The 13,364-nt window shown below is 42.1% G+C and overlaps 1 protein-coding gene across 13 annotated transcripts in view; it reads right to left on the reverse strand.

Annotated features, from left to right (window-relative positions):
- The window catches only part of PPP6R3 (protein phosphatase 6 regulatory subunit 3), a 141,962-nt gene that overhangs the window by 108,777 nt on the left and 19,821 nt on the right, over positions 1 to 13,364 (reverse strand). Inside the window, exon 1 of one of the 13 annotated variants that reach the window (XM_044260032.1) lies at positions 6,306 to 6,410. The exons of the other annotated variants lie outside the window; for them this stretch is intronic. The gene's annotated coding sequence lies outside the window, so the exon portion shown is untranslated. Of the gene's footprint in view, positions 1 to 6,305; positions 6,411 to 13,364 lie in introns of those variants that run through there. 13 annotated transcript variants of the gene reach the window in all.

A 13,364-nucleotide genomic window follows, 5' to 3' on the forward strand; every position in this document is an offset into this window, starting at 1 on the left:
CTCCAAAACAAAGCTTTTCTTCGTCCATCATACACCAACACTGACCACCAACCGACTGCTCCCGGCCTCAGAAAAGGCACAGCCCAGCTGTGGAAGATGGAGCTTAGAAACTGGCTCCTCCTTTCCCTCCCAATGCAATTCGTCCAGTTCCACCTTCGGAGTGTCCCCCTCCTCCGTTTTCTGCCACCACCCAGAGAGCAGAAACACCTCTGAGCTCATCTCTGTGTGTCTCCTCTTGCCCTCTCAGTCACTGTTAACTTGGGTTCCTAGTCAGTGTCCCCTGCTACTCCATGTGAGCTATGATGATAATAATTCTGACCGATCTGGTCCACTGCAGCAGCCACATAAGGCTTCTGAGCACTTGAAACGTACAGTGCTCTAAGTGGAAAATACACACTTGATTTCAGAGGCTTAGGACAAAAAACAGAAGTGAAAAATAACAGAAGTGAAAAACTCACTAAAATGTGTATAGGGCACATGAGTGGCTCACCAGGTGGGCGTCTGACTCTTGATTTTGGCTCAGGTCATGATCTCAGGGTGACGGGATCAAACCCCACATCGGGATCTACGCTTGGCAGGAATCCAGCTTGATTCTCTCCCTCGGCCTGCCACCCCCACAAACCCACTTGCACATGCCCGCTCTCTATTAAATGGTCTTTTCAAAAAGTAGTAATTTTTATATTGATTACCTGTAGAAAAATTTAAGATTATGTATGTAGCTTGATTATATCCATTATTGAGACATTGTCCTGGGCGTTTCACCAAAAGCACCAGCACCGTGGCCTTTTTTTTTTTTTTTAAGGTAGTCTCCACACCCAACATGGGCTTGAGATCTCATGCAGGATGTTCAGATCAAGACCTGAGCTGAGATCAAGAGTCAGACGCTTAACCAACTGAACTACCCAGGTGCCCCTGTGGCCATCTTTTTAAACCATGTATGACTAAAGCATGAAAAGTGCTGGGCCCGGCATGGGGCTGGCACCGACATATTTGCTGAATGAATTATGGTCAAGAATCAGTATCATCATGTGTGCTCACTTAAACACAAAACACTAAAGATGTAGTTACATTTTTCTCGAAGTTGGATGACATTTTTAAAATACATCTGGTATGAAGAAAATTTTCTACATTTAAACTGTAGACACACATGCATCTTAAATAACCAACTTCTTTAATGTTCATTCTAATCACATTGTCGTTAATTTCTTTAATTTCTCATGGCCAAAATTTCTGTCAGAAGAGAAAGACAGAGACTGGGGAAGACTGGAAATTCAAATTTGCCTAAAAATAACTTAAGATTCTGACTCATCAACTCTTAAAACACTGGTCATTACAACTCAAAAAAATCAGTCACAAGAGAAGGAAAGTTAGTGGACGGTACAAAGAGAAAAAAGCAAGTAGAGGATAAACACGGAAAGTCTAAGTAATGAGAGTTGGACCTCGTTCTGGTACGCCCTGCAACATTATTAAACAACCGGAGAGGGTGTGATATACACTCAAGATGACAAGGCGTACAGTCAACATGTTGTCATTCCACAGCAAACCCAGAAAATGCACTCTCACGTGACCTCACGAACACAGAAACTGAAGGAGCAGAATGCACAATCCAAAACAATCATCACATTTTAAGTATAAAACAGCTCTAACCTGAATGAATTTCAATACGATGTAGGCTGGAAGCCTTTTAAGAATTTCAATACACGTCTTCCTTCAGCCTCCAGACACCGATCATAACCAAAGAAGCACCAGCAGTGACAGTACGACACAGTTTACCCCTCCCACAGAGAAATTTACAGCTAGCTGCTAACAGCACAGAGAAAACAGTGGGACACCACGAAACAACCCAGCTCTTCCACAGAGCGCAGGAAGGAAAAACAGTGGTGAGTGGGGAATCCATCGATTCTTTGAACGTGGTAGACTGGATCGGCCTTCAGCTCAGGTCATGATCCCAGAGTCGGGGCATGAAGCCCCTGCTTCTCCCTCTGGCTCTGCCCCCCCCTCCCCTGCTCTTTCGCTGTCTCTCTCTCTCTCTCTCTCAAATAAATAAATAGACAAAATCTTTAAGAAAAATAAACTGGCAGACCCTTTTTGGATCCTGATTTGCCAAAATTAGAAAACTGTACAAAAAATTGTAATATTTGAGAGAGTTGGAAATTTCACTCTAATTGGGTACTGGATAATACTAAGCAATTGCTGTGTGGGTTTTGTTGTTTTTAAGATACGAGAGTTTTGTGGTTACATCATGGTTAAACAAAAAAAGTTAATCTCTGAAAAAACTCTGTGTGTGTATACTGACATTCGTACAGAAAAAAATAATTATTTGGGGGATTTCCTTAGAAGTAATATGGGAAGAGCTAACCAGAAAGGGAAAAGTAATACACTAGATTGCATTCCTAACGACTTCTCTTCAAACACCACAATGCAGGTGGAAACATTCAGCACACTTAGAGCTCCTGAAAACCTCATTTCCAAAATGAAAGAAATCTTACCAAGCGTCATGTATGAAAATACGTCCTGAGGACAGGACGTGGAGGATCCCCAACAAAGGCCCACAGGAAGAGGACTGTGGCCTGCCACCAACAGCCAGGACGAAGCTGCCATGTGTGTGAGTGAGCCTCCTTGGGAAGGGTCCCCCCACTGCAGTCAAGCCTTCAGAGAAGGCCTCCCACAGAAGCTGCGATAGAAAAGGGTTTTTGCTGTTACAAGCCACTACAAGTTTAGGGATAATTTATTATGCAACAACACAGAGCTGACAGGATAAGAAAAACAAATAACGCCACAGAAAAAAGAACAGAAGACTTTAAAATATACTCTTCATTAAAAAAGGGGGGAAAGGGTACCCAAATGACAAATAAAAAGCATGAAAAGGGGGCATCTGGGTGACTCAGTTAAGCGTCGCCTTTGGCTCTGGTCATGATCCCAGGGTCCTGGGATCGAGCCCCACATCGGGCTCCCTGCTCAGCGGGAAGCCTGCTTCCCCTTCTCCCACTCCCCCTGCTTGTGTTCTCTCACTGCATCTCTGTCAAATAAATAAACAAAATCTTAAAAAAAATAAAAATGAAGCCTGAAATGGTTCTTGACTTCACTAGCGCAAATGAAAACCGCCATAAGGTACCGCTACGCAGCTGGGACTGTGGCTACAACGAGAAGTAGGGGAAACACAAGCTACTGGAGACGACATGGAGGGAGCGGAAGTCCGATGCACTGCTGGGGGAACCGCTTTAGGACATACCAAAACCAAATGAGTGCCTGCCTCTAGCGATTTTACTCCCAGATATATTCCCAACAGCAATACATATGTATGTCCACCAAAAAACCACATTTCAAGTGTTTGGAGCAGCCCTATTTGTGACAGCCCCAAACTGCCTTTTCCACCACCAACAGAGGAATCTCATACAACGAAATTTCATACGGCAACAGGAACAGACAACTGCACTCGACGACAGATAATCCCACGCGTGATGCGGAGAGAAAGAATTCACACAAGCTAACATTCTCTAAGAGCCCACCTATTTAAGGAACAAAACTGGGCAAACTCAGCAGTTCAGGGAGATGTTCAGGATACTGGGAAGGTATGAAAGGGAAGCAGACGAAGGGGGGTATCCGGGTGGATTTCAGCTCGGGAAACTTCTTACAGTCTGAGTCTCTTCTGTACTTCTGTTACAACTCAACAGAGCCAAGGCAAACAGGCTGGTCACAAAAGACAATATATTCTATGATTCCATTTATGTGAAATGTCCAGAGTAGACCAAGCCGTAGAGACAAAAGTAGATCAGTGGTCGCAGGGACTAAGGGGATGGGAGATAATGGGAGTGAACGCTGACAAGCATGAGGACTCTGCCGATCAATGTGGTCATCTCAAGCTCCCCCTAAGCCACGTCAGATGAGGGATTAATATTTATTTTTATAAATAAATAATACTTATTTTTCAAAATGGTATCATCATTTATTTATTTGACAGAGAGCAATCACAAGCAGGCAGAGAGACAGGTGAAGGCGGGAAGCAGGCTCCCTGCTAAGCAGAGCCCGATGCGGGACTTGATCCCAGGACCCTGAGACCATGACCTGAGTTGAAGGCAGAGGCTTAACCCACTGAACCACCCTGGGATTAATATTTCTTAAATAAAAAGTATGGGGTTTCTTCTTCCAGTAATGAAAATAATCGGGACAGGACTGTAGTGATGATAGCTACACACACTGTGATATACTTAAAAAAAAAAAAAAAACAACAGTATCCTTAAGCGTGTGAACTGTGTATGTGTGTTATGTCTCAATAAAGTGGTTGTTAAGATACAATATGTATCTGCAAAGAAAGGTGAAAGGAAAGTTTGTTTTTAAAAAAACACAGCACAATCTCCGCTTTACCAAATGTATTCCCGTGCGTTCTCATCTGAACCTAACAACCTTCCATGAGAAGCTGCATCGCTGTCTACAAGCAGGCCATGTGAGGTGCGAGCCAGTGAGCGGCCGACTGAGGCCACAGACTGAGGCAGCGGCTAGGCCAGGGCCTTGGAAACACCCGCGGTTCCCCCATCGTGCCGCCTCCCGGACTGCGGCTCGAGAAGCTTAGACCACGCGGGAACTACCGCACTTGCAGACGGTCTAACGGGAGCCAAGTGGTTCTTAAACTCGTGCAGGGCACTTCGCAGGCACACCAAAACTTTGGTGAATAAATCTTATTCATTTCTCGAAACTCCATTTATAATGGAAAGTACTAACACGAAGAGATTAAGTAACCCAACCATGATTACACTATAGTAAACTTAACAGATATGAATGCGTTTTGGGGCCTATTATAAGCATATTTCTCAACTACAGAGGTGGGATGCCCACAGAATAGAGCCTAGAGAGGAACAATGACAGAAAGCACAGGAATTAAAAAGAAACAGGAAGCCCTTCCAAAATGTGGATGGGAGTCAACTGAAAACATCAGAGGATAATTTTTAAGCTTACACAATGCCTGCCTAGTAGGGAACCAAGAAATCCAAACCTAATGGTCAAAAGATCTGAACAGAGGACTCATTCACCCAAAAATAAATAAACAAATAAAATGAAATAAAAACATAAACCAACATGTAAAAAACATTTAGCACGGCTAATTTTTGAAAGAAAAAATTCCATGAGGTATTCTTTTATATCCCATGAATCAGCAAACAAAAAATAATCAGAACTAATTAAAATTGGTGGGAGAATATGGGGAAACAGGAATATTCGTCTATCATTAATATACTGTAAACAGGCACAAGCTTTTTAAAGAATTAGTATGATGACATACAAGATTAATAAGAATAACCGTACTAGGAAAGCCTGGGTGGTTCAGTAGGTTAGGTCATGGCCTCAGGGTCCTGGGAATAAGGCTCCCTGCTCAGTGGAGGGAGTCTGCTTCTCCCTCTGTCCCTTCTTCCCCACCCCAACCCCGACCACTTATGCTCACTTGAGCTCTCTCTCAAATAAATAAATAAAATCTTTAAAAAATAAAAAATAAAAACAGCAGTACCTTTTAATTAGGTAATCTCATGAGAATTTAAAGTTTATCAAAAAGGGGAGAGAATTATTTGTACAAAGGATAACAGTAACTACAGTTATACTTACTATCTACAACTCATGTGTGCTGTAATGTGGATATTACATGAACTATCATTTAATCTTCATAAATGTATCACTGCTATCGTATAATCAGAATTGTACTGGTTATGTGTGAGCTCAGAGCTCACACAACTAGGATGTGGCAGTAATGGGACTCAAGTTCCTACAACTTAATCCCTAGCCTACGAGGTTCACAACTGAGTTTGGGACAGAAAGATTAGGAATGAGAATGCTCTGTAGGCAGCTGGAACCCACCAGAAAATCAGGGCTGGAGACAGATCTGAGCACCATTAGCACATACATGATCAATTTAGCCATGAAAGCGGAGACTGGCAAGGTATAGTGTGGAAAATAAAGGCTGAAGAACAAAATGTGAAACTAGCATGGAAGAAAATTGAAAAGGAGGCCAAGAATGGTTAAGAAGAAAACAAGAAAATACAGTGTCAGAGAACTTGTAAATTCTACAGAGAAAACTCTTCCCTGGCTTTTGCTGCCAGTAAGATTTAAACAGCAAATAGTGTTTTAAATACCTTTCTATAGCTCATAGGTAAGCACTCAAAAAGATGTGCTTACAGGGAAAAAACTGGACCTCTTGTGCACTGTTGCTGGGAATGTAAAGCTTTCGTGGAAAACCGTAGGGAAGTTTTGCAAAACAAGACAAAAAAAACAGTAAAAACAGAATCAGCTTATGCTCCAGCAGTTCCACTTCCGGTACATACCCCAGAACTGAAAGCGCCCTGGCCCGAGTGGTATTTGAGACGCACATCTGTAGTATGCACCTCTCAACAGTGAAAAGGTGGAGGCAAGTGTCCACTGACACACCATGCACAACCGTACGCAGACACAATGCAACCGAACTCAGCCTCAGAAGCGCAGGAAGTTCTCAGACGTGTTACCACACAGCCGGGCCCGGAAGACTTTATGCTTGAGGTCACTCAACAAAAGGACAAATCCCATCTGGCTGCACGTCTATGAAGTACTCAAGGACAGTCAAATTCGCAGAGACACACAGTAGAACGCTGGCTGCCAGAGGCTGCGGGAGGAAGGAACGGAGGAGAGTCTTTTAGCTAATGGGTACGGAGTTTCCGTCTGAAGATGGAGAGAGGTGAAGGTTACACAACACTGGCAACGTACTCAATGCCAACAAGCTGGACGCGTACATGGACTTCCGGTTTCTCGTCCAGCACGTAAGGAGCTTCGAAGCCGCCACTCTGTCCCAGCAAACCATGAAAGCTGAACTAAAGAATCAAGAGGTCTTTTTAGATTCATCAGAGAAATGAGGTCATAAAGCAAACTGCTGCCCCCAAAACGGTGGAGAAAGAAAGGCAAATACAGAGAATCACAACTGACCACAGCAGAAGCCTGTGAACAAAACACTTCCACGGAACTACTGCCAGGGCAGGAAAACCTGAACTGAAACTAACGGACTGCTGGCGGCTCAGTGGGAACAACTCGTAGACTTCCAAAACCCAGGAGGATTTTGAGTTTTACCCTCAGGAGTGCAACCAGGCCCTAAGAGTGAATATAGGAGAAAAATCTCCTGCTTCTTGGGGGCGAAGGGCAGAGAACAATTCTAAAACATGCCAGAGCTTTCTGTACTTAACAAGGCCTGCCCTCAGCAGAAACCATTTTACCAGCGCCTAACCTCACAGGTTTTACGAGAGCCTACCCCATCTGGAGGAAGGGAAATGCGCAAGTCCAGGCCCCTCTAACCATCCTGTCCCATCTAGGGAGAGACGCACTCAAGCTCAGTCGAGGGGCACGGGCTCACCAAGAGACTGAGACGTGACCACGGGACTGCACCACGGCCTCCCCTCCCCGACGCTTCCCCACTTTCAACACAGTTCCTTCTACCCAGTGCATCACGTCCCCCTTTCAAAAGAAGATTACAAAGCATACTGAAAGGCCAAAAACAGTCTGAAGAGACCAAACGAGCATCAGAACCAGAGTCAGAAATGACAAAGACCTCGGAATTATCAGACAGGAATTTTAAAACGCTGGGACTGACATGCTGAGAGCTTTAATGGAAAGGCAGACATCATGGAATAATAGATGGATGATGTAAGCAGAGACAGAAACTTTGACAAAGAATCAAAATGAAATGCAAGAGATCAAAAATATTGTAATAAAGGTGCCTTTGAGGGGCTCATTAGCAGCACAGACATGGTTGGGGGAAAAAATCTCTGAACTTGAAGATATGACACAAAAAACCCAAAATAGAAAAGCACAGAAAAAAGATTGGGGGAAAAAATAGAACAGAATATCCAAGAACTGTGGGACAATAACAAAAGATGTAACACACATGTAATAGGGAAACCGGAAGGAAAAGAGAAAAGGAACATAGGTGATATGTGAAGCAATGATGACTGAGAATTTCCCCAAATTAACATCAGACACCCAACCACAGATAAGGCATCTCACAGCACACCAAGCAGGATAAATGTGAAATACAAACAAAGAAAACAAAAGCCCCAAAACACGACACCAATATATTATCATAGGTTGCCTACCATTTTTTTTTTTAAAGATTTTATTTATTGAGAGAGAGAGAGAGCATGAAAGGGGCGAGGGGCAGAGGGAGAAGCCAGCTCCCTGATGAGCAGAGGGCCTGATGTGGGACTTGATCCTGGGACTCCAGGATCATGACCTGAGCCGAAGGCAGTTGCTTAACCAACTAAGCCACCCAGGTGCCCGGTCGCCTGCCATTTTAAATACAAAGACACATACGAACGAAAATGGAGAGATATATAAGCTGACTGAAACAAAGTGAGAGTAGCTATTTTAATTACAGACATAGCAGACTTCAGAAAAGGAAAGTTATCAGGGATAAAGAGTAAAGAGGGGCATGACAAAATGAAAAAGTGGTCAATACTCTAAGGAAAAAAAAAAACCTCTAAGAAGACATAACAATCCTTAACATTACACACCTAAAAATAGAGCATCAAGATACATGAACCAAGGGACACCTGGGTGGCTCAGTTGGTTAAGCAGCTGCCTTCGGCTCAGGTCATGATCCCGGCGTCCTGGGATCAAGTCCCACATCGGGCTCCTTGCTCAGCAGGGAGCCTGCTTCTCCCTCTGCCTCTGCCTGCCATTCTGTCTGCCTGTGCTCACTCTCTCTCCCTCTCTCTCTGATAAATAAATAAAATCTTTAAAAAAAAAAAAAAAGATACACGAACCAAAAACAGAGCTGAAAAGTGAAAGAGACGAATCCCCCACTGTAGCAGGGGACGTCAACACCACTCCGTTAGAAACGGACAAATCCAGCGGGAAGAAGATCGGAAGGTATAACTGAACTCAACACAGCACCAACAACCAACTGTGTACAGGTGACACGTAGTGACTACATCCAACAACAGCAATTACTTTTTTTTTTAAACTCAAATGGAACACTCCCAAGACAGACCACACATAAAACATACCTTAACAAATTTAAAAGAAGAGGAATCATACATTCTCCAACCACAACGCAATTAAACTAGAAATCAGTAACAGAGATCTGAAAAATCCCCCAAAGTACTTGAAAAATAAACAACACACCTGTAAAGAATACATGAATCAAAAAAACAAAAATCTCAAGAGAATTTAAAAAAAATTTTGAATATGAAAATGAAGATATACAATTTCTCAAAATCTGGGGGATGCAGCAGAAGCTGTACTTAGAGGGAAATTTATAGCAATGAAAACATGTATTAAAAAAGAAAGATTTTAAAAGTCAATAACCTAAAACTTTCACCTTAAGAATGTAGGTAAAGAGCAAATTAATTCCAAAGCAAGCAGAAAAAGGAAATAATGAAAATTGGGAGAATCTGGTGAACTGAAAACAAGAAATCAATAGAGAAAATCAACAAATCCAAAGCTGGTTCTTTCAAAGGGGAAAAAAATATATCAATAAAAAGTATAACCCTTCCTCAAAGATAAAGAAAAAGACCTGTGGTGCCTGCATCTGCCTTCAGATCAAGTCATGACCCCAGGGTCCTGGGATATTAGGCTCCCTCCTCCGTGGGGAGACTACTTCTCCCTCTCCCTCTGCCTCTCCCCCAACCTGTGTTCACTGTCTCTAACAGATAAAATCTTTAAAAAAAAGGAAAAAGACCCAAATTACTAGTATCAGAAATGAGAGGGGATATCCCTCCAGATTTCATGGAGAATAAAAGGATAACAGAAGCACCTGAATGGCTGAATCAGAGGAGTGTGCAACTCCCGATTTTGGGATTTCGAGTTCAAGCCACACATTGAGTGTAGAGATTGCTTAAAAATAAAATTTATCTTTAAAAAAAAAAAAAAAGAAGAAGAAGGATGAACAACTCTATGGCCACTAATTTGATAACCAAGATGAAATGAACCAATTCCTTGAAAGATACCATCTGTCAAAAAAAAGATACCATCTGTCACAACTCACACAAGAAGAAATAGATAATCTGACTAAGTCTGTATCTATTAAAGATGTTATCGGTGATTAATAACCTGCCAAAAACAAAACATACAATGCCCGGATGGGTTTACTCATACATTCTACCAAACATTTAAGGAAGAAATGATACCAATTCTCTACAATCCCTTCCAGAAAACAGAAGCAGAAGAATACTTCCTAATTCATTCTCTGAGACAAGCATTATGCTAGTACCCAAACCAGACAAAGACCTTACAAGAAAACTACAGCTCAGTATCTCTCTTAAGAGAGATGGAAAAATCCTCCAACAGAAATGCAAATCAAATCCAATAACATATAAAAAGAATTATAAACCAAATAGGATTTATCCCAGGTATGCAAGACTGGTTTAACATTCAAAAATCGATTAAAATTCAAGTCAACTGGCTAAAGGGGGGAAAAAAAAAAAAAAGAAAAAGATCATATGCAGAAAAAGCATTTGACAAAATCCAACACTCATTTGTTACTAAAAACTCCCAGCAAACTAGGAATATTGGGGAGCTTCTCAAACTTATAAAGAACATCCACAAAAAACCTACACCACACATCATACTTAAAGGTGAGAAATTCAAAGCTTTCCAACTGAGATCAGGAACAATTCCAATTAACTACAATCAAAATCCCAGCAAGTTATTTTGTGGATACTGACAAACTGATTTCAGTTTACATGGAGTGTCAGAAGACCCAAAACAGTAAAATCCATACTGAAAAGAACAAAGCTGGAGGACTAGCACTACTCAAATTCAAGACTTCTACAAAGCTGCAGTAATCAAGACAGTGCAGTGCGGACGAAGGGCAGACAAACAGATCAACGGAACAGGACAAACTGCCCAGGAACAGATGCACATACATCAGTCAACTGATCTATGACAATGGAGCAAAGACAGTCTTTCCAACAAAAGTGCTCGAATATCACATGCAAAAAAATTAATCTAAACACAGACCTTGTACTCTTCACAAAAGTTAACCCCAAACAGATCATAGCCCTAAGCGTAAAATGCAATACCTCCCAGAAGTTAACACAGTATAAAACCTAGATGACCTTGGGTAATAAACTCAGTATTTTTGTCTCCTCAATATTCATATGCAGAAATCCTAACCCACAAGGTGACAATATTAGGAGGTGAGGCCTTTGGAAGATCAGCAGATCACGAGGGTGCAGCCCTCACAAACAGGATTAGTACCATTATAAAAGGGACCCCAGAGAGGTCCCTTACCCTCTTTTGGCCATATAAAGATATGATGAGAAAATGCCTATCTGCAACTATAAATTAGAGTCCTCACTAGAATCTGATTGTACTTGTGCCCTGATCTCAGCCATCTAGCCTCCAGAACTGTGCCAAATAAATTTTGGTTGCTGATTAGCCACCCAGTCTTGGAATTCTGTTATACCAGTCCAAACTAAGAAACTTTGGGCTATGGCAATGATGTTTTAGATACGACACCAAAACCCTGAACAGAGACCTCACTAAAGAAGATACACATGGACTCCTGGGTGGCTCAGTTGACTGTCTATCTGCCTCTTAATCTAAGCTTAGGTCTTATCTCAGGGTCATGTGTTTAGGCCCCACACTGGGCTCCACCCTGGGGAAAGAGTCTACTTAAAAAAAAAAAAAAAAAATACACAGATGGCAAATAAGTGTATGAGTAGATGCTTAATATCCTATGTCATTAGGGAACTGCAATTTATTTTTTTTTAAAAGATTTTATTTATTTATTTGACAGAGAGAGATCACAAGTAGGCAGAGAGGCAGGCAGAGAGAGAGAGGAGGAAGCAGGCTCCCTGCCGAGCAGAGAGCCCAATGCGGGACTCGATCCCAGGACCCTGAGATCATGACCTGAGCCGAAGGCTTAACCCACTGAGCCACCCAGGCGCCCCCAGGGAACTGCAATTTAAAACAATGAGATACACGGGCGCCTGGGTGGCTTAAGCATCTGCCTTCAGCTGAGGTCATAATCCCATGGTCCGGCGATCAAGCCCTCACATCGGGCTCCCTGCTTGGCAGTAAGCCTGCTTCTCCCTCTCCCACTCCCCCTGCTTGTGTTCCCTCTCTCACTGTGTCTCTCTACCTCAAATAAATAAATAAAATCATAAAATAAAACGATAAGATACAAAAAGGGGGGGGTACGCCAGGGTGGCTCAACTGCCTAGGTCATGATCCCAGGGTTGTGAGACTGAGCCCTGCGTCAGGCTCCACATTGAGCAGGGCGTGTGCTGAAATTCTCTCTCCCTCTCCTCCCCCTACATGTGTGTCTCTCTCTCATGCACAGAAATGAAACTAAATGACTAAATAAACAAATAAACCACTACATAACCATCAGAATGGCCAAAATCCAAAACACTGACACCACCAAATGCCGGCAAGATCATGGAGCAAAAGGAACTCTCATTCACTGCTGGTGGGAATGCAAGATGACACAGCCACTCTGGAAGACAGCTGGCAGTTTCTTACAAAGGAAAACATACCCTCACCATACAATCCAGTAACTGCTTTCTTTGTTATCTCCTCAAATGAAGTGAAAACATGTTCACACAAAAACCTGTACACAGATGTTTACAGCCAACTTTTTTTTCTAACTGCCAAAATTCAGAGGCAACAAAGATGTCATTGAGTAAGTGAAGGGATAAGCAAACTGTGGTACATGCAGAATACAGAGTATTTATTCAGCACTAAAAGGAAAGGAGCTCTCCAGCCACAAGAAAATATGAAGGCACCTTAAATGTGTATTACTAAGTGAAGGAAACCAGTCCAAAAATGGTATATACCATCACATGCAAAAAAATTAATCCAGATACAGACCTATAGTGATTCCAACTATATGACATTTTAGAGAAGGCAAAACCATGAAGACAATAAAAAGATTAGTGTTGTTGGGCGTTAAGGTGGGAGGCAGGAATGAATAGGCAGAGCCCAGAGAACTTCAAAGGCAGTGAAACTATTCTGTAGGATCTTATAATGGTGACATATGTTATTACACATTTGTGAAAATCCACAGGACAGACATCAAGAGTGAACCCTAAAGTAAACTGTGGATCTGGAGTGAATAATGACATGCCAGTGAAGGTTCATGGACTGTAACGGATGTACCATTCTGGTGGTGATGTACACGGGGCGGATAATGGGGAAGGGAGTATACGGGAACTTCTTCCCTTTGGCCTCAATTTTGCTGTGAACCTAAAACTGCTCCGTGAATAAGATTTGTTTTTTTAAAATTAAAAAAAAATTAACAACCTTTATTTGTATTTGACAATTAAAAAGATTTGATAAGTAATTGTTCATTTTTAATGGAGCTTAAAAACGTCGGATGTTATACACCGTCTGAAATGGAGATAAATGAAAAGTTT

Source organism: Neovison vison, chromosome 7, assembly GCF_020171115.1.
Source record: "Neovison vison isolate M4711 chromosome 7, ASM_NN_V1, whole genome shotgun sequence".
Classification (NCBI taxonomy): Eukaryota; Metazoa; Chordata; class Mammalia; order Carnivora; family Mustelidae; genus Neogale; species Neogale vison.